Here is an 18,211-nt window from a genome sequence, read left to right as displayed (position 1 = left end):
CCTATAGCGCGTTTGTAAAGCCTATGTGGTACTTAAAGTTATATTTTAAGGATGGCACTGGCTTCAAGATATGCGGCGTCCAAACTGCGGTAATTCTGCAGTGTTGTTCCACTTTTTAAAGGACAGGCCGTTTTATGCATTGAAGCACAAACGTAACTGGAACAGCAGGAGCTTGATGTGGGCAAGTTGTTATGAAAGACTTCCAGAAAAAGAAAACAGTGCTAAAATGACGAGGACGAAAAGAAGATGTGCGACGGACAGCGCCTGTATGTCGTATATGTTCGTCTTTCCGTCCTCGTCTGTTTAGCGCATTTTTTTCTTCAAGTAACTGGAACGCCAATGCATATCGTCGGACACGTTGAAGATGAATATTTCGAAACTGGTGCAGCCCTAAGAATTCGTTCTAAATTTGTACACCTTGCTATCTCACCGGCTACAATGAATAAATTGATACGTGCCATAAAGTAATTAAATAAAAATAATTAGTGCAATTCCGCTAGTTATGCAATTACGCATTTTGATTTCGCGTAGAAATAATGGTCGCCTCATGGAGTAATTTAGGTCAAGGGTCCAAATTTGGCTATCTGCCCCGGACAAAATTTATAAATTTGGTGGAGCAAAAAAAAAAAAAAACGTCCCCTGTCATGTACAACAGAGTACACACACAATACCGCGGAGAACGGCAAAAAATCAGAGGCCGCAGGTGTAACTGACACCGAACAGTATTGTTGGTAGAATTTCACTTAGAATGCTCGTGGCAAGTGACAAATGAAGCCGCCACGGAAATAAATAATTCACCCTCGGAGACAAAAGTTTACAGTTCAGCCTACAAAGAACGCATGCAGCCCATAAGACTAAAACACACATGGCATATAGGCCAAGCCCACACTGTGTGCCCCAAACTCGAGAAGGCAGTTCTCGACCTCGGCTATAGAGAAACTGCACTGCTATGCGAGTCGTCACACGCAAGCGCGCGAGCGTTCACTTACAGCCTAAGCTCGCACACATACGCAACACCGCAGCCATATGCGTATACATATACTACACGTACTCGGCCTTAACTTGGTCCTAACGAAGCGGGGTATAATTGCGCAAAGACCGTGTTACAAGACTGCAAGGAGGGGTTTCCGACTGGACAAGAAGACAACTGCCGGTCATCTCTATAGTTTTACTTATATTTTTTTTGTATCGGTATTGTGGTATGTGCTTAAGAGAGAGAGAGAGAAAGACAAAATAAGAAAGGAGCGCGGTTGCTTCGTTCCGCGGAGCGACGCCCGACTGGCACGCACCGGCCGCAGTGGCGCGCCAACAGTCTCTACTCACGCGATAACTTGCGGCCCGCTCCACCTCTACAGGTGAGTCCACTCCCTTTAAAAGCGGACGGGGCTTTCCGTGAGTCCGGGCACTTCACTTGCAGCGCGGAATTCCTGAAGCGACGGTGTGCGCGCGGCTTCCTAGCCGAGCCGTATACTCGATGGTCAGTTCCGCTTGTGTTCGGAGACGGGTAGCTCCTCCGAGGAAAGTGAACCATGCCACGGAGAAGAAAAAAAAAAAAACATAAGCGCTCGAGAAGCTCTGCAGGCGATCCCGGCTGCGAAACGCCATTGCACTCATTTGTTCTCCGTCTCATACACAGTAAAATAATTTACACCCTTGATGGTGAGAATTGCGAATCATAACACCCTTGAAGGGTGTTTTCATTCAAGAAACATCCCATCATCATGACTTTTTGCGAAGCATAGGGCAGTTCTAGATGCCATGACACCCTTTTACCCACCGAAAGGGTGCACTGACTAAGAATATTGGGGGTGGGTGCAAGGGTGTTTTTGTTTGTTTTTATCACATTCACAAACATACAATTGCACGAAGAGACGGCGTGTCCCACGGCACTAAAACCAGTCGCGGATCCAGAAATGGGCCCTGCCTTACCCCAAGCCCTTCCCCCCCATGTCGGGCTTTCAAAGCCGACAAAACTCCTGAAGAGAGTCCCCCTCCGTTTCACTGTCTGTTTTGATAAGCCATTTTAAATATGTCCTGGGAAAAACCTGTTGCTGAAGCACTACTATCTATTATGTCACAGTGTTTTAGGTGGCACACAGTTCCTAAATGTCGTCACGCACAAATTCCGCGGAATCCAAAAGCGCGCACCTACTTTTTTAGTATTGAATACTTAACCAAAAGAAAAATGTTCAAAATGTTTTCAGCAAGGCAGAACTAGTGCAGCTCTTGCTTTTGGGACGCCAGGAATCTAGCAAAATGAATAGGCCACGTGACAGCATGCAGCTGGACGCGCCACAATTGCTCTAAAGCAGTGCGGTCGTCTAGGTTTCTTTCAAGCATGACAAAACAGGCAGAAAAGGGTGCGACGAACCATACGCGGACAAAAGATACGTCGATTCGAGAAGCTTTGACCCCACCTGACCTTCTTTCGCCGAATCAATAACCCCAATTCGTTCTGCTTCTCTCAAGTTTATAAACAAGGTAGGTTCGTTGACAAACTTGAGCCTTCTCACCCACCACAATGCTTTGCTCAAGCAGCATCTGCAGAAATAGCCGTGCAAAACGCTCATGGCTTCGCGTCTGCGTCAATTTACGAAGCTGGCTGTACAAAAAGAAACTATTAAGTTTGTAGTTGTATAGTAAAGGAACGTTCTACTGGCTTGCAAACAGCTGCCTGAACGGAGTGCTCAAAAAGAAAGGGAGAATAATCTAAGAAAGTATAGAGAACCAACGCACAACTTGCGATGCATAAAGTATTTACAACACCGACTAACAACGGTATTTACTGAAATATTTCCCCTCCCAAATTGGAGACAGTATTATTACATGCATGGATAGGATATCAAGCCAATCATTGTAGATATAACGAGATTCCAGAAATTGGCGGGGCATTTGCAGACCAATCTTTGTTCACGGAACAGTGGTGAGGCATTTTTCAAGTGTGCGCGCTACTGCCCGCCTGCCAAGTACGTTCGCGATGTCTTGGCATATGTAGACCTGCGCGAGACTCGCCCGTCTCCCCTCGCGAGGCGGGTAGGACAGGTGCACATGCTGAATACGGGAAAGAAATGCTTTGCAGAATGAAATTGAATTTTGTCAAAACACCAGAGCTCTGGATTGCAGGTTACAGCGTGCACAGGGGCGCTCTGCCAGATTTTAAAGCGAAGCTTTCTATGCCTCCTCCCTCACTTTTTCCAATTCTGCTGCTGCTGCTGTCACTGGCTTGCCAGCCGCGTCGGTGGGTGGTTTGAGAGCGTGCATAATGAACATGAGAGGGACGCGGGGAAGGCGTGTGCGAGTCCTTTTAGCGAGAACTTCATGGGCATCGCTACAATGCTCTTTGGACCTCTTTGGCCGTCACAATGCCCACTGAAACACCCTGGCCATCGACACAATGCCCTCTGGAAGACTAATTACGCGTTAGCCCCCTTCTGCCCACCCCCACCCACCGCAAAAGTAGTGCAGAAGGTGCAGCACTTACTTTTTTGTACTCACATGAAACAGCGCAGAGGAGAGACAGTATGGTACTAAGGGGAGACAAGAGAATGCTTAAAGCCAACACCCAGACGAAATGTCATCACAGTTCCCACACTTTGCCAGGAAATTGTTGTTGTCATTCAATAGCCTTTACCACAGCTGCACCCTCGCCGAGCAAAGGGGTTCGGCGATGGTATAGGCACAGCTATTGAATGGGAACAATACTAAATTGCTCTGCTCGTGGTAGTTTGAGGGCGAGCGTAGTTGGGTCGAAAATGACTTGTCTACCGCATGCACAAAATACCTCGATTTTGAATATATCTTCCTCATTACCCGTCAAACTGCTATTATAAGCAACTGCAGTAAGACAAAGACCGACATCAGATTAGGACAACGACAACTCACGGTGCCGTCCACCAGAGGGGAATCGTTGTTATATTTGTTCTTTCTTTTGAGCGGTCATAGGCCCCACTCGCTCACCCGCTCATAAAAACAAAGAAAAAAAACCCCGAGATCTGGATTCGCTTCGGTTGCACTTTCACGACAGCAGGCAAAGAAAGACTTTTCGTACTTGGAAACTTAAGGTTTTCGTGCACATGTGAAATTTCGTCGTGTCGCCTATACGTTTAGAAAGCTATTATGCAAGTACTTTTATATCTGCCGTTAATCCAAGCTATTTAAAATTTGAGTGAGCACTCCAGTTCAGAAATATGAGCATTGTGAACTTCTTGAAAATGCCAATTAAAGCTTTTTTTTCTCTCTCTGTTTCTCTGTGCATAAAAGAAAAGACAGACTCGCAAGTACCTCTTTATCTTATACAATCAGGAAGGGCCACGTCTCTTTACAAATGAACGTCCAAGCAAACAAACAAAAAAGAAAGCATCGACAAATAAATTCACTTACACGCAGTTATCAGCCCACCTTTGCCCCATTTGATTTAATATCAGCCCATGATTCTGGAAATAAATTTCCAGTGAAACTACCCGTAAACACAGAAAATAGCTTAGAGGTAGCGTAAAATAAATAGCTTTGAAAGTAATACACACACATAGTTTAAAAGAATATTTGTTTTTATGCCTTGAAAACGAAACCGAAATTGAAATAACTTCCCCCGACGGGTGTCGCCGCTATCGCCGCTACGTCATTTCCTGCGTCTCGCGGCGGGCCCAGGGGTGGCACACTCTCAAGTTCAACAAATGGCCACAGAGGGCGAAAAAATCGACCGCGCGGCGCTGCTAAAGAAACAGGCATAGTACGCCAATTAAAAAGGTTCCCCGTTGAGCGCATTATCTCCCGCTAGAGGCGCCGTAGTAAGCGCAATTTTAACCTTCAAACTTTCTTCAACAGTAAACGAAGCGTTTTTATTGCATGATAAAGACTACAAAAGTATAATTCCTAATTTTACATTGTACTTTTCATTACCAACTTTGTTGTTTTTTGTCATTTTAAACGCAAAATAGCGTTCAGCATCATCGACCTCCCACGTGACCTCTGGCCTGGATTTAAAATTTTTACCGGTATATTCGCGTGCACGGCAGGTACGGATTCCTTAATTCGTACATTGGTGGGTAATTTGTGCTAACACCAGTTTATTGCGCTTCGATATCTCGCGTTATTTAACTTGGGGCGTAAGCCTGAAAGCTAGGTTTCAGTCGTGAGCCATGTGGAACACGTCTGCATCGAAATGGGAGCCGGGTCCTGCTGCGACTGGGGACAGCAATACCGGTGAGTCGTTTAACATCACTGCTTCAATCGCTATGTAATTTATTCGTCTCGTTAAACAGGCGGAGGTAAGTTAACGAACTAGATGCTGCATTACATAAGGGCAGTCGGGACCCTCCGTTGCTGTTTCCGAAATAAACTTTCAGTTGCGAGGCCATCATTATGCACACATTCACGAAAGAGAAACGATATCGGAACGCGCGTCACATTTTTCATCTCGTTTTAGCCGTAGCCATAAGTGACTGAGTTGCCTTATCAATATATATATATTTTTTCGAGTCCGCCGGCAACTTCTTTCGTTCACAGAACCGAATAACCTTTTGATAAACTGAAGCTTGAATTTAATGTATTAAACAGTTGCACACATGATAATTCACCCATATTTAGTACCTGTTGGTTCCAAATGTTCTTGCTGTTCAGTTTGGCTTACCTCAGGACATCTATTTTTGCAGTAGTGAAGCTGTCCATCACGTTCATGCACAAAAAGAATGCATCAATTCTAATAGCTTCACGTCTTTCATCTATTTGCTTGTGAAATCAGCAGTGTGATCTCTTCTAGTGTATAACCGAGCGCACAAATGTTCTTATTTGTGATCTTAATAATACTTAAGCTGTTGACATGCATTGTAGTTACGCAGACATCGATTTTACGGGGAGTAACCATATTTATTTACTATGCTGCTTAAGCGCCCTAGAACAAACAGTGCACATTTGCATGTGTTCTGTCGTCACAAACCATTGCAATGTATATGTCGCACCTTTTCGCATTTTATATTGCAAAATTGTGCTTATTCTATTTCTGATGCAGTCAAAATTTCTGTTCCAGACATGCAGTAATGAGGATGGCACCAGTATAAAGCAACACACTCCATGCACTAAACAGAAGCTGCTGCCTGCTACAACAAGGTCATTGTGTGGACTTTGGCTGCTACTACAAGGTAAACAACACCTGGTTCAGAAATAAATATGCCTGATATATGCTGTATTGGCTTGCTAGTCTTGAGATACATGTCATTTCTTTGTAGCAGACGATATGAACATTTGTTCATGTTTGCAGTTCAGCATAATTAGTTCGAACATAAAAGAAAACACTACATGAGTTTGGATAATATTTGCTGTATCTCATGTGCCATTGTTCTGCCCCAACAGAGTCTGTGCCAAGTACATCTTGGTCATCACGGGAGCCCCCATCTACACCAACAGGAAGGGGCTGGAGCTGAATTCACAAGACCACGAACAAAGAAGCCATTCCAGAATTATTTGGATGAGATATCAAGTCTACGGACGACTGTTTCAAGAGTGAAAAGAGCCTACGCCATCATTCCACCAGCACGGATATTGGCCGAGTCATCCAGGTACCTCAACAACAAAAAGTATTTGTCTTCAGATGTACCTGCAACCTCTGAACAAGCACAGACGACGCTGGCTAAGAGTGTTCTGTCAGCTTGCCCTTCCTTAGGGAGCTCCCTGGCCTTGCCAATTCTTGCCAAGTATAATTTTGTTTCAATGAATGCACGCTTCTTCATTCCACACTTTTGTTAGAGATCATTCCTATTCCTCATACAAACATTAAAGGTCAACCGATTCTTTGCTCATACTCGATGCCAGTCACTGTCTAGTAGCATAACATATGTGTAGCAGTTCTTTCTAGTGTATGTTGCCATGTGCAATTCCTCTCCTGTAATAGCTGATGTGGCATTGGCGTGTGTCTTGCATTAACCTTTACACTGTGTGCTATGTAGCATTTAACTTTTGTTAATGTTTTTGGCTTTCAATGCTTGCAAGGTAGAGTGGCTTCTTTCTTGAATGCAAGCTTTCTCATTCCCATATTGAATTCCTAGTCTCATTCAGGATTGCTATTCTTGCTCGACAGCCTGTGTTTTTGTGCAAGCTACATTGAAGAGATTGATTGCAGAATATGGTTTCGGCGCTGTGCGACTTGGTACTTGTCACCGTGTTACGTTTCTCATATGTGGGAGCCTGGTCAGTTGCATTGGGAAACAGTCTCTCGAGGCAAGCACCTGCTCCTACAGTCTGCACATTGACATAGACTGCGAATTTACACGCACCGCGGTTGGTGCTCCCCGTTCCGTCCTTTCCTGCTGCTGCCGTGTGCAAATTTTGCTTGTGGCCTTCCTCAGCCATGATTTGGCATCAACGGAGACTCTCGTACATAATTACATGGTTCTAAGTGTATGAAGTTGATATCCACATTTGTGGAAAGGCCTGCAAAATAGTTATGTCCACAAAACCGACCATGTCCATATATAGAGAATGTGGCGGACCAAGTGTGAGTTACACATTAGTGGCATGCAATAGAACAAAAAGAAACATGCAGGTTGGAAAGGCGGTAACGCTAATATGCCGGGCACTCCATGTCGCTGTTGGCTGTGGCAGCAGATGCTTGCGTCACCCGATTGTTTCGCGATGCAAGTTGCTCACATTCAACGCCGACTGTCGGTGCAAACACGTGGGACACACTGTCCAATCTGCTTGTGCTGCTGGTTGTTGCTTGTTACCAGACTGCAGTGGGCGACGAAGGCAAGCGCTATGCCTACAGTCGGACGGTTGAATGTGCCGCAAGCAGCCCATGTGCGTGTATGCTCACTGTTGTCATGTAGATCGCAGCCAATGCATAGTGCCAATGTATAGATTGAGCGTTATGTTAGAGTATGCTGAAGTGATTTGATTACATAATCTTGTTTCAATGTTGTCCCACTTGGTCATGGTTGCCGTGTTACATTTCTGGGATGTGGCAGCCTGTTTAGTTGTATTGGCCAACAGCCTCTCGAGGTAAGCACCTGCTCCTGCAGTCCACACAGTGACACGAACTCCTTGTTTACATGTACTGTGATTGGTGCTCCCTGTTTGTCCTTTCCTGCTGCAGCCATGGGTAAAGTGTGCTTGTGGCCTTCTTTGTACATGATTTGGCGTGAACAGAGACTATCATACATGATTACATGGTTTGAAGTGTATGAAGTTGATATCCACATGGATGGAAAGGCCTGCAAAAGTGGCTGCGAATTGGCGATTACCACAAAACAGACCACATCGATATTGAGAGCAGGTGGGGCACGAAGTGTGAGCGACACATTAGTGGCCACTGAAAGAACAAAAAGAAACGTGCATGTAGGAAAGGAGGTAACACTAGGATGCCAGGTAGTTCATGTCGCTGTGTTGGCTATGGCAGCAGGTGCCTGCGTCACCCGATTGATTCGCAGTGCAAGTTACGGTGACTGTCATTGCAAACAGGTGGGGCACTGTCCAATCTGCTTGTGCTACTGGTTGTCACTCGTTACTAGACGACCATGTGCGACGTAGGCAAGCACTGTGCCTGAAGTTGGATAGCTGAATGTGCTGTATGGAACTTGTAGTGCGTGAATGCCCACTGTTGTCATGTGGATCTTAGCCAATGTACAGTGTATTGCCTGAACCTTATGCGGTGATTGAATGCAGAGTCTAATTTGATAATGGTCGCCGTGTTATGTTTCTTCGATGTGGCGACCTGGTTAGCTGCATGGGCAACAGTCTCCTGAGGTAACCATCTGCTCCTGCAGTCCACACAGCGACAAAGACTCCCAATTTACATGCACCGTAATTGGTGCTCTCCCCATTCGACATTTCTTGCTGCAGCCGCCGGCCAAGTATGCTTGTGGGCCTTCATCGGCCGTGATGTGGCGTGAACGGAGACAGCACATGTTATTACATAGTCCGAAGTTGATAGCCACATGGGTGGAAAGGCCTGCAAAAGTGGCTGCAAAATGGTGATGCCCACATGGAGAATGTGGCGCACCAACTATGAGTTACACATTAGCGGCTCCCGAAAGAACAAAAAGAAACGTGCAGGTTGGAAAGGCGGGAACGCTAAAATGCCGTTTAGTCCATGTCGCTGTGTTGGTTGCGGCAGCAGATGCCTTGCGTCACCGGATTGCTTCGCAATGCAAGTTACGGCGACTGTCAATGCAAACAGGTGGTGCACTGCCCAATTTGCTTGCGCTACTGATTGTCGCTCGTTACCAGATCGCCATGTGCGGCGACGAAAGTGAGCAGTTTACGAGCTCGCGTTAATGGTTTCAGCGCATCTCGACATGCAAATTTTATTTCTGATCTTGTATGAGAAGGTGCACTGGTTTTATTCTGCCAATAAAGTCGCACGTCCTGTTCACTCACTTGTGGCTTGTTTGTATGGGCGTCAGTAGAGGCTCTTTAGTCTCCTGGCCATTAAAACGCGGCAGCTGAGGCATGCCGCAAAGCCAGCGAGGCGAACACGGCGCGTACCCAGCGTACGGCACCGGTGTAAAGCGGCCATATTGAATAATGTACTAAAAAAAAAGCATTTCCGCTTCCTGTTAAAGTAGCGCCATCTGTCGGGTTCCCCACTAAGTTCCATGCGCTGCCGCTTCTTATTTTCGAACCACTGTGGAAGGTACAGTTTCCCTTCTCTAAAGTTGTTCTTTATTCTATGGCGGGCCGCCGGGAGCACATGTGTGTGTTCTCCGTGACATTCTTGAAGTTGTGAGTAATTAGATTGTTTTTTGCTGCGTTTAGGTTGTACCACCTCGTTGTTTTCGTGTACTTTTGTGCTCATCGACGCGAAGTGAGCGTCCGGAGTGAAGGCGACGCGATTATGTGTGAGAAAGAAGGGCACCAGCGGCCTACGACATCGGTGTTTCTTTGTGACAGTGTGCTTACTACGCCTACGACGGCCGTCATTCGTGGCGAAGGAGAAAACATCTTCCATTCGGCCTGAACAGTGATGAAGTGGACGTTTTGTTTTTCGGCGGAATGCATCGTCAACATGGTCCATCCACTACGTAAACGAAACGGCGTGCCCAGAGTACAGATCGTGACAGCGCTCCGCCTTCAAACCGAGGGCCTTTTGCAAGGCGCATGAACTGCTCATATAAAAGGTACGTACGTAGCCACGTTCAGCGTCGCGTTTTTTATGGTGCGTCATTGTGGTAGTAATTTTCGCGTAATTTATTTAAAGGACAGCGCAAGGTGTATTGGATGCGAGTGTAGTATATGTACTCCAGGCGTAGCCTATGGGCACCGAATGTGAAAAAGAAAAAAAAAATGAATGTTTCATTGTTCACGTGTCCTCAACTAGAGTTGTAGAGAATTAAGTACTGCTACGCGTCAGTATTCGGCGCAGGCAGGGAAATAATACTTTGGTTTGACTAATTGGTTCTTTCCGTTACCAAAGATGGGCGCAAACTTATACCGGTGTCACACGGCCACTTTCGAGCACGATTGAGCGCGTTCTGGATCGAAATTTTCGACCGCGATTGGCTCCCGTTCACCGATTGTGCAACGAGGCCAAACGCGTCCAGAAATTCGATTCCAGTCAGGATCGATCGCGGCCAACAGTGTGCAGTGTGACAACCGTATTAAATGTCGCTTGTGTACTTTCACTCAATTGTTATTATTTTTTTTGTCGGAGGTCCCGTGGTAGGTAATGGCGCAGGCAGCTTGCAATGCTTGTGGTTTCATGACTAGAACTAATGCAAAACAAAAGAACCACGACCGTCCCGGCTATGTACTTATCAATCGCTTTAAGTTGTGCTCGTTTGTTATAGAAGCTGTCGTGCTGTTGCGGATGAATGCGTGGTTGCGCTATTTGTTTATAAATTTATCTTTTTGTATAAATAATCACACCGAGCCTAATCAATTTTTTTCTCGTCCTTGTACTCGTTTCTTGGTTTCACGCAGGCGTGCTTATTATTACTACTATTTGTTTTCTTGTTGTGTGACTGAACCCTGCCTAAGGCGTCCTGTCAGTTGTCAACAGTATTTCTGAAATGAATTGCACTTAGCGTCCTACGGTTATTGTACCCTTCACTACCTTATTTTAATGTCTAGTTATAAAGTGTATGGTTATTGTAACTATTCTTGGCCTTTATATATGTAATTATTAAGCTGGTAAATGCTTAATTGTATTTGCAGTTTTGAGAGGTTCTTTTATTGAGTCGTCAATCTCGAATGGTATTAATGGTGGGTTGTTTTCTTGTGCCCATGCAGTTGCAGTCAGCATGAAGCAATTGCATGGGAACCGACTGGCTGTCTTGGGCCTACACGTTGCTGAAAAGACAGTGAAGACGTCTGAACCGACAGGTATACTTTTTTCATCACAATTGGCCTACATATTTTTTTCACCGGAGGATGAAGACCTCCCCCAGTGAGCTCCAATTACCCCTGTGTTGTGCTAGCTGATTCGAAGTGAAGCCTGCAAAATTTTTTGACTTCATCGTAGTCTACTTCTCTACCATCCTTGACTACCGTTCTCTTCTCATGGCATCCATTCCGTAACTCGAATGTGCCACCGGTTATCTGCCCTATGCATTACATGGTTGAAGAAGGCACTTGGGCTAGTTGGTGCTCATTGCAGACTTGAGACATCAATAACTAGCGTGAAAAAGACAACATCAAGAAGCACATAAAAAAGAAGTCTAGACTTCAACTGAAATTTTTGCTACACAGAAACATGGAATGCACAGAATGTCGACGGACAGAAACAACACAGGAGCTATCGGAACAAATTTATGAACAGGTTATACGAACATTCTTGGTAAGAGCCAGAGACGGGTGCTTACACACCTATTCCCCACTTTTTTGATGCAAAGTGGTTCGTATATTTCCCTATGCACCTGCTTCTGGAGCTGCCTGAGCACACGATTGCTTTGAAACTGCTCGGTGCATGAGCACGTATGGCGATGATTGGCCATGTGGCCACCAGCCACCAAGGCACTCAAAGCTGCCCTATGTGTCCTCAAGCCAAACAGGTCGGTGTTTAAACGACCGCTTGGGGGAACGAAGATAGGGCAGCTGTCATGGCTGGTGGCCATCTGGCCAATCATTGCTGTAAGTGCTCATGCACTGAGCAGTTTCAAAGCACTCATCTGCCAACGCGGCTCTAGAGGCAGGTCGACATGAAAATATTCGAAGCACTTTGCATCGAAAAGCGGGTGATAAGTGTGTAAGCACCCCTCCCTTGCTCTCGCCAAAAAAGAGTGTTCGTATCTCGAAATGAACCTGCCCATCGATTGGCTCCAATACCTCCTGTGTCAGGCAGGGAAAAGGAAAGATAAATGTTGCTTCCATGCGTTGAGGTCGCATCCCCTGAATCCTATGTGTCTGTGTAGCCGAAATTTCAGTTGAAGCCTAGAGTTCTGTCCTGTGTGCTTCTAGCTGTCGTCCGTTGTCTTTTTCGCGCTAGTTAATGATGTCTCACGTCTGCACTACATGGCCTGACCAGCTCCCTTTTTTTACTCTTTATGTCAGCTAGGATATCAGCTCCTTCATCTACTTTCTGAACCACGCTGCTGTCTTCCTGTTTCTGCTGCCATCAGGATAGCAGTGGACATGACAAATGAAACTGAATGTCATTTAGACAGAGGAGCAGTGAGACTTCCTGTGCTTTACCTTTTGCTGTTGTACATAATAGTTGAAATTGCACCAACACATCTTTTCCACCTTGTGATTTTCCCATAGCTGTGGCAAATAAATATATAGGCTTTAAGAAACTAGAAATGCAGTTTGCCTAAGAAAGAGAATACTCTTGCACCTAAAGGTAATGTGGATGATGTTCTGACTCCTTTGATGCATGTGCCTTGAGAGGTGTTGACGTTGTTCTTCATTTCTTTCTCAGTAACCTTTACTTGATGGGTCTGACTTTGTATAAAGAAATAAGTTCTAAAGAAACCATAATACCTAACAGGCAGAATTGTCGAGGTTGAAAGTCAAGTTTTCTTTCATGACATATTTTTTTCAGGCTGTACTAGTTGATCCATGATGTTCGACAGACAGCGCAGACTTGTACAAGGGACGTCAAAAGTGGCGAGAAATGGAACAAATGCTCTCGCCTCTTTCTCCATCCTTTGTCGAGTTCACATTGTCCAACGTCATCGACCAATACCAACTAGCCTGTTTGCGTACCTGTACTAGTTGAGCCATTTATACTATGGTACTCTAAACCAAATGTGATAAATTCAAAATTGGTGCCTTTTCTATCTTTGTACAAATACCTGTTTCATAAAATAGTTTAAAGTGTTATGGTTGATGTCATGTTTCGACACCACCATAACCTCATAAAATATCTTCATGGATGCAAAAGGTGCCTCTTGTGCAACTTCTGTTCTAGCCTGACACGGAAAACAAACCTGGCAGAAGGTAGAGCACATGCTCTTTTGTAAACAAAACGCATGATTGCATTTTCTTGGCAGTTATTGCAATGTTTTCTGATGTTTATCTGCATGAACATTAATTATCTCAGCTGCTAAAGACACATCACTAGACACTGAGCAGAAAAAAGTGATTGTGCAGTACTGTTGAAGTCATGCAACATTATGTTTAAGCAAACTGGCAGGGATGCTAGCTGTTAAAAAGAAAAAGCTGACTTCTAGAAAAATTTGCACTCCTAAATGTGGAATTGAAATTCACTATGCTTATAAGCTACAAAAGATTTCCAGGATGATCAGACTAGTTACACTGGCCATTTGCCGATTCAATAAGGTTCACTGAAGCTTGTTTTGAAATTCACACTGTTTTTATGCAGGGTGATGATTTTCAGTCTTGTGGAATTTTTAAATATAGTCCTGTTGCATATAGCATAATTCTAGTCCTTGAGCAGGAATATTCAAACACGCAGATATATCTAGCACAAGAAATCGAAACACATTAAACTAATTAAAAAAATTTATTATCTTTCGAATGAATTACATTATAGCTAATATAACCGAAAAGAAAGTGCTTAACCAAGAAACCCGATGTTTATTAATCATATCCTAAGAAGCCAGCAAACACTGACACCAAGGACAAGTTAGGGTAAATTACTTGTGATTAACAAATGAAATAAAGAAATGATAAATTAATGGAACTGAAAGTGGATGAAAAAACAGCTTGCTGCAGGTGGGGAACGAACCCACGTCTTTGCATTACGCGTTAGGTGCTTTACCAATTGAGCTACTGCGGGCGCCGTTTCCCCATCACTTTCTTGGGTATTTATGCTTCCTAGTAGAACGCTGGGAGTGTTTGCCAGCGCCACCACATATCTGGGGCACATATTGTAATTTACGAATCATAGCCAGTGAGATTACAAGGTGTATCTACTTGGAATTGATTTCCAGAATGGCGTCAGTTTAGAGATATGCACCATCAAACTTGCCGGAAAAGTGCACTGTTGTTCCACTTACTTTTTTAACAAAATGTACTTTTATGCACTGAGGCACAAAAGTGGGTTGTGCACTGATGCACAACCCACTACTTTACCAGTAGTACTGAAAACATTTTGGCTCTTTATCATTAATGCACTGATGTTTAAGCTATAGAATGTCACTTGCCCCATCTTCCTATCTCTTCACGTTCCAAAGTAATCGAGCAATGCATGGCATCGAGTGGTGATGTCCGGTTGAAACAGTGGGCTGTAATTGAATTTCTCACTGCGGATGGTTCTGCGCCCTTCAACAGTCATTGCCATCTGAAAGCAGTTTACGGGGATGCCTGTGTTGAAATCAGCACTGTGCGTAGGTGGGCAAGTACTGAGAAACATCAAAATCCAGCCGCATCAAATGTCCAGGATCAGCACCGAACTGGACAGCCCACAATGGCTTCTTATGAGGATCATCAACATCAGGCAGACGAGTTGAATTGGGTCAATCGTAAGATCAAGCAACACCAGGTTGCAGCAACACTCGCTATTTCCATTGGTTCAGTGAACCACATAATTAAAAACCTCCTGGGTTACAAGAATTGAACTTGTTAGCTATGCTTCGACTTTTTCATGTCAGTCGTCAGTTACCGTGACACCCAACAAGCGCAAGTCTTCTTGTAACGCAGGTCTTTAATGATGTGGTTCACTGAGGCAATGGAAATGGCGAGTGTTGCAATCTGGTGTTGCTTGATCCTGTGATTGCACCGAGTCAACTCATCTGCTGATGTTCATGACCCTCATCAGAAGCCATTGTGGGCCATCCATTTCGGTGCTGATCCGGGAGATTTGATGTGGTAGGATTTTGGTCTTTCACAGTCCTTGCCCACCTCTGCACAGTGCTGACGTCAACACAGGCATTCCTGTAAACTGCAGTCAAATGGCCGTGAATGTTGATATGCGCACAACCTTCCACAGTCAGAAATTCAATTACAGCCTGTTGTTTCAACTGGACGTCACCACTGGATGCCATGAATTGCTCGATTACTCTGGAACGAGAAGAGATAGGAAGGCGAGGCAAGTGACATTCGATAGCTTAAGCATAAGTGCATCAATGATAAAAAGTTCAAAATGTTTGCTGTAATATTGGCAAAGTAGTGGGCTTGGAGGCAATAATTTCTGAATTGCCCTCATATAGTTGTGTAGCCTGTCTCTCCTACATTCATGATGTGGCAGATTAAATGCCTTATTCTTTCGAAATGACGATTTCCTGGAAGTAAGCACTATCTGTGCTTGTTTTCTTTAACCTGCTCTTCATGTGATCTTGAAATATTAAAGTGAATGATGCAGGGAAGCGCTGCTAGTCATGTTTCGTGTACTTTTCCTGACATTAAATTGCAACAAATCATTTTGCAGGTAGAAAAGAAGCAGATGGCTACAGTGATCAATGAAGAAATGGCTTCATCTATGATGGCTCGCCTTAGGACATTGGAATGGAGCTACAAAAAGGCATCATCATCCTCGCCTGTGCCCTGGAACTTTGGTTTGAATGAGACTGTTCTTCAATGTAGAACGGCCGCAAGACATGTCACCACAAGGCATAGTGCAAGCTCAAAATATTGTACAGGAGGCTAGAATAAATGACCCTCCATGCAGTCACTCTGTATCTGTGATAAATGGGACCATTTCATGCAGAACACTCACAAGTGATAATGTGTTTTCTCTCAAAGTTGCTATGCAGTGCGTTTCTAAACACATTACCTATTGTATGCACACCATACATAACATTTCTGTGTGCTAGCCTAACTGTAGACTTGGAAACAAACAATGAAGTGCATATGTACCCGCTTCCACATGCCGTACTTCAAGGGCTATTATATTGCTCATTACACCCGATAGGTGAAGGGGTAATATATTCCTGATCACACCCTTACACCCCATGGGTCGAAGGGTAATATGTTGTTCAAAACACCCTCAAGGGATAGGGTGTTATTGGAATATAGAATAACCATCACAAGGGTGTAATTCCCTATAAAACCCAGCTTTTTCAAGGGTGCTAGGGGGTTAGTTATAGACACCGAAAAAAACCCTTAGGGGTGTAAATTATTTTACAGTGTAGCATGGAACCTACGCGTCGAAACGCATGTACCTGTATTATTAGCTGTAGGATTTGCGCGAGATGATTTTCCGTGCGCGAATAAAAAGCCCGGTCAATCGCATGTCAGCGCATTCCCTTTCAGAGTCAACGCAGAACAGCAGCTCTTTCTTTTTTCGGCGCTACCTTGCGCAGTGAAATTATATGTATGTAGGTACGAGTCAAAATAGCCACATCGCAGGCCAATTTTGTAGATTATATAGTTTAACTTCGAAGAGTTCTCCACCTTATACAATCCCTACTACGCCTTGGCTACATGGTTACAACAGTTCCGCACTTAATGCGATAACCGCAGGCGACACATACAATATAATGTATACTGCGCCAATTTGAGTCCCTTCTGCTATCTCAATTGTTTGCCTGTAGGAACACCAGGAGGAGCTCTCATCGTCTGCATTTTCTCTCTCTCTCTCTCTCTCTCTCACTCACACACACACACACACACACTTCTGTTTAGCTAGTCACCACCCGAATAAATAATATCAATAAAAATTGGAGACATCGAAAAATTAACGAGGGGCACCCATGCATGCACATAGAAGTGACAATGGGAAAGCTGCACACCTACGACCAAAGATGCTTTAACTCGCGCCACCTAGGATCCTTAAACGTGCTCTTTCCTGTAAATCGCCCTTGTCAGATCGCGGTCGTCGCAGCCGGCAGTCGAAGCCGGGAACCTATGCCGAGCCGGATAACGCCCCTGAGTCGCCGCATGCAGCGGCTAGAGTGGCGAGAAAACGGAAGGCATATATCGCTACTCAGGATGCAGGGGGAAAACGAGAGATTACTTTGCGCGTTTAAATAAACAAAATGCAAGAAAACGAACACTAGCGCCCGGCTTGAACGATATGCGGCTCCGCTGAGTGGCAGCCTTTTGATGAAACGCACAGGATGAACGAGCTCGTTGCTTGGGGACGCAGCAGGTACGCACGCTATGCCTCACCAGAGTGCGAGTAATATATGGGAGCGCGAACGGACAGATCAAGGAAAAAGGCCGACGTCGGAGCGCGTAAAAAAACAAAGACGGTGCACAAAATATTGGAGGAGCGTGTGCAAGATGCTATACTTCTGTATACGTGGCGGACAGTTGTGATGCAGATAACTTAGGGGATGCTATCGCAAAAATAAAGGAAAGCGAGAGGGACTGAGAAAGAAAGAGGCAGTAGCTACTTAAGGCAAACTAAATTTAGAGCTACGTAAAATAGAGGCCCAGAGGAACTTTTTATGGCTCAGGACATCACGCATCTATGTATGTACATATGCACGAACACATGCAGACAACCGCCGAACAGTGAAGCCTGCTCACGACCTGCACAGACGCAGGTATAAAGCTCTGCAGAAAGAAAGGAAAGCGAGAGAACGGAATCGCTGACGTTCCACTTTTGCCTGTTTCTGTACGCTATATGCATGTACAAATCCACTGGCAATAGCACGAGCTTATACATAAGAGAGAAAAGAGAAGGAAGAAAAGCAGCCCAGGAACGAACTTTCACGCTCGAAGCCACCCTTATTGGCGAGGTGGACTCCAAATACCGTGCACGAATATCCTAATGCAACGTGTCTTCCTTGCTCGTAAAACACTGCCGCGAGCCAAAAGAAGCACGCAGGAAAAAAAAGGGGGAAAAAATAAATGCGCGAGCGAAAACGGGAGAGAATGAAAAACAAACAAACAAGATGGCAGTGACGACAACGCTAATCGGGGAGAGATAACA

At 44.8% G+C, this 18,211-nt stretch overlaps 1 protein-coding gene and 2 long non-coding RNA genes across 9 annotated transcripts in view; 2 read left to right on the top strand and 1 right to left on the bottom strand.

Annotated features, from left to right (window-relative positions):
- LOC135897135 (uncharacterized) overlaps positions 1-18,211 on the bottom strand; it is a 771,735-nt gene that overhangs the window by 630,444 nt on the left and 123,080 nt on the right. The window lies entirely within an intron of this gene.
- On the top strand, positions 5,046-6,796 carry LOC139060569 (uncharacterized). The gene is made up of 3 exons (XR_011514933.1): positions 5,046-5,202; positions 6,026-6,137; positions 6,349-6,796. It is a non-coding gene; the product is annotated as an uncharacterized lncRNA (long non-coding RNA).
- LOC139060568 (uncharacterized) lies at positions 9,672-16,031 on the top strand. The gene is made up of 3 exons (XR_011514932.1): positions 9,672-10,109; positions 11,221-11,313; positions 15,761-16,031. It is a non-coding gene; the product is annotated as an uncharacterized lncRNA (long non-coding RNA).

The sequence above is a fragment of the Dermacentor albipictus genome, chromosome 5, assembly GCF_038994185.2.
Source record: "Dermacentor albipictus isolate Rhodes 1998 colony chromosome 5, USDA_Dalb.pri_finalv2, whole genome shotgun sequence".
Taxonomy (NCBI): Eukaryota; Metazoa; Arthropoda; class Arachnida; order Ixodida; family Ixodidae; genus Dermacentor; species Dermacentor albipictus.
The sequence above is the reverse complement of the archived record's forward strand: the minus strand, read 5'-3'. Positions and strand labels throughout refer to the sequence as shown.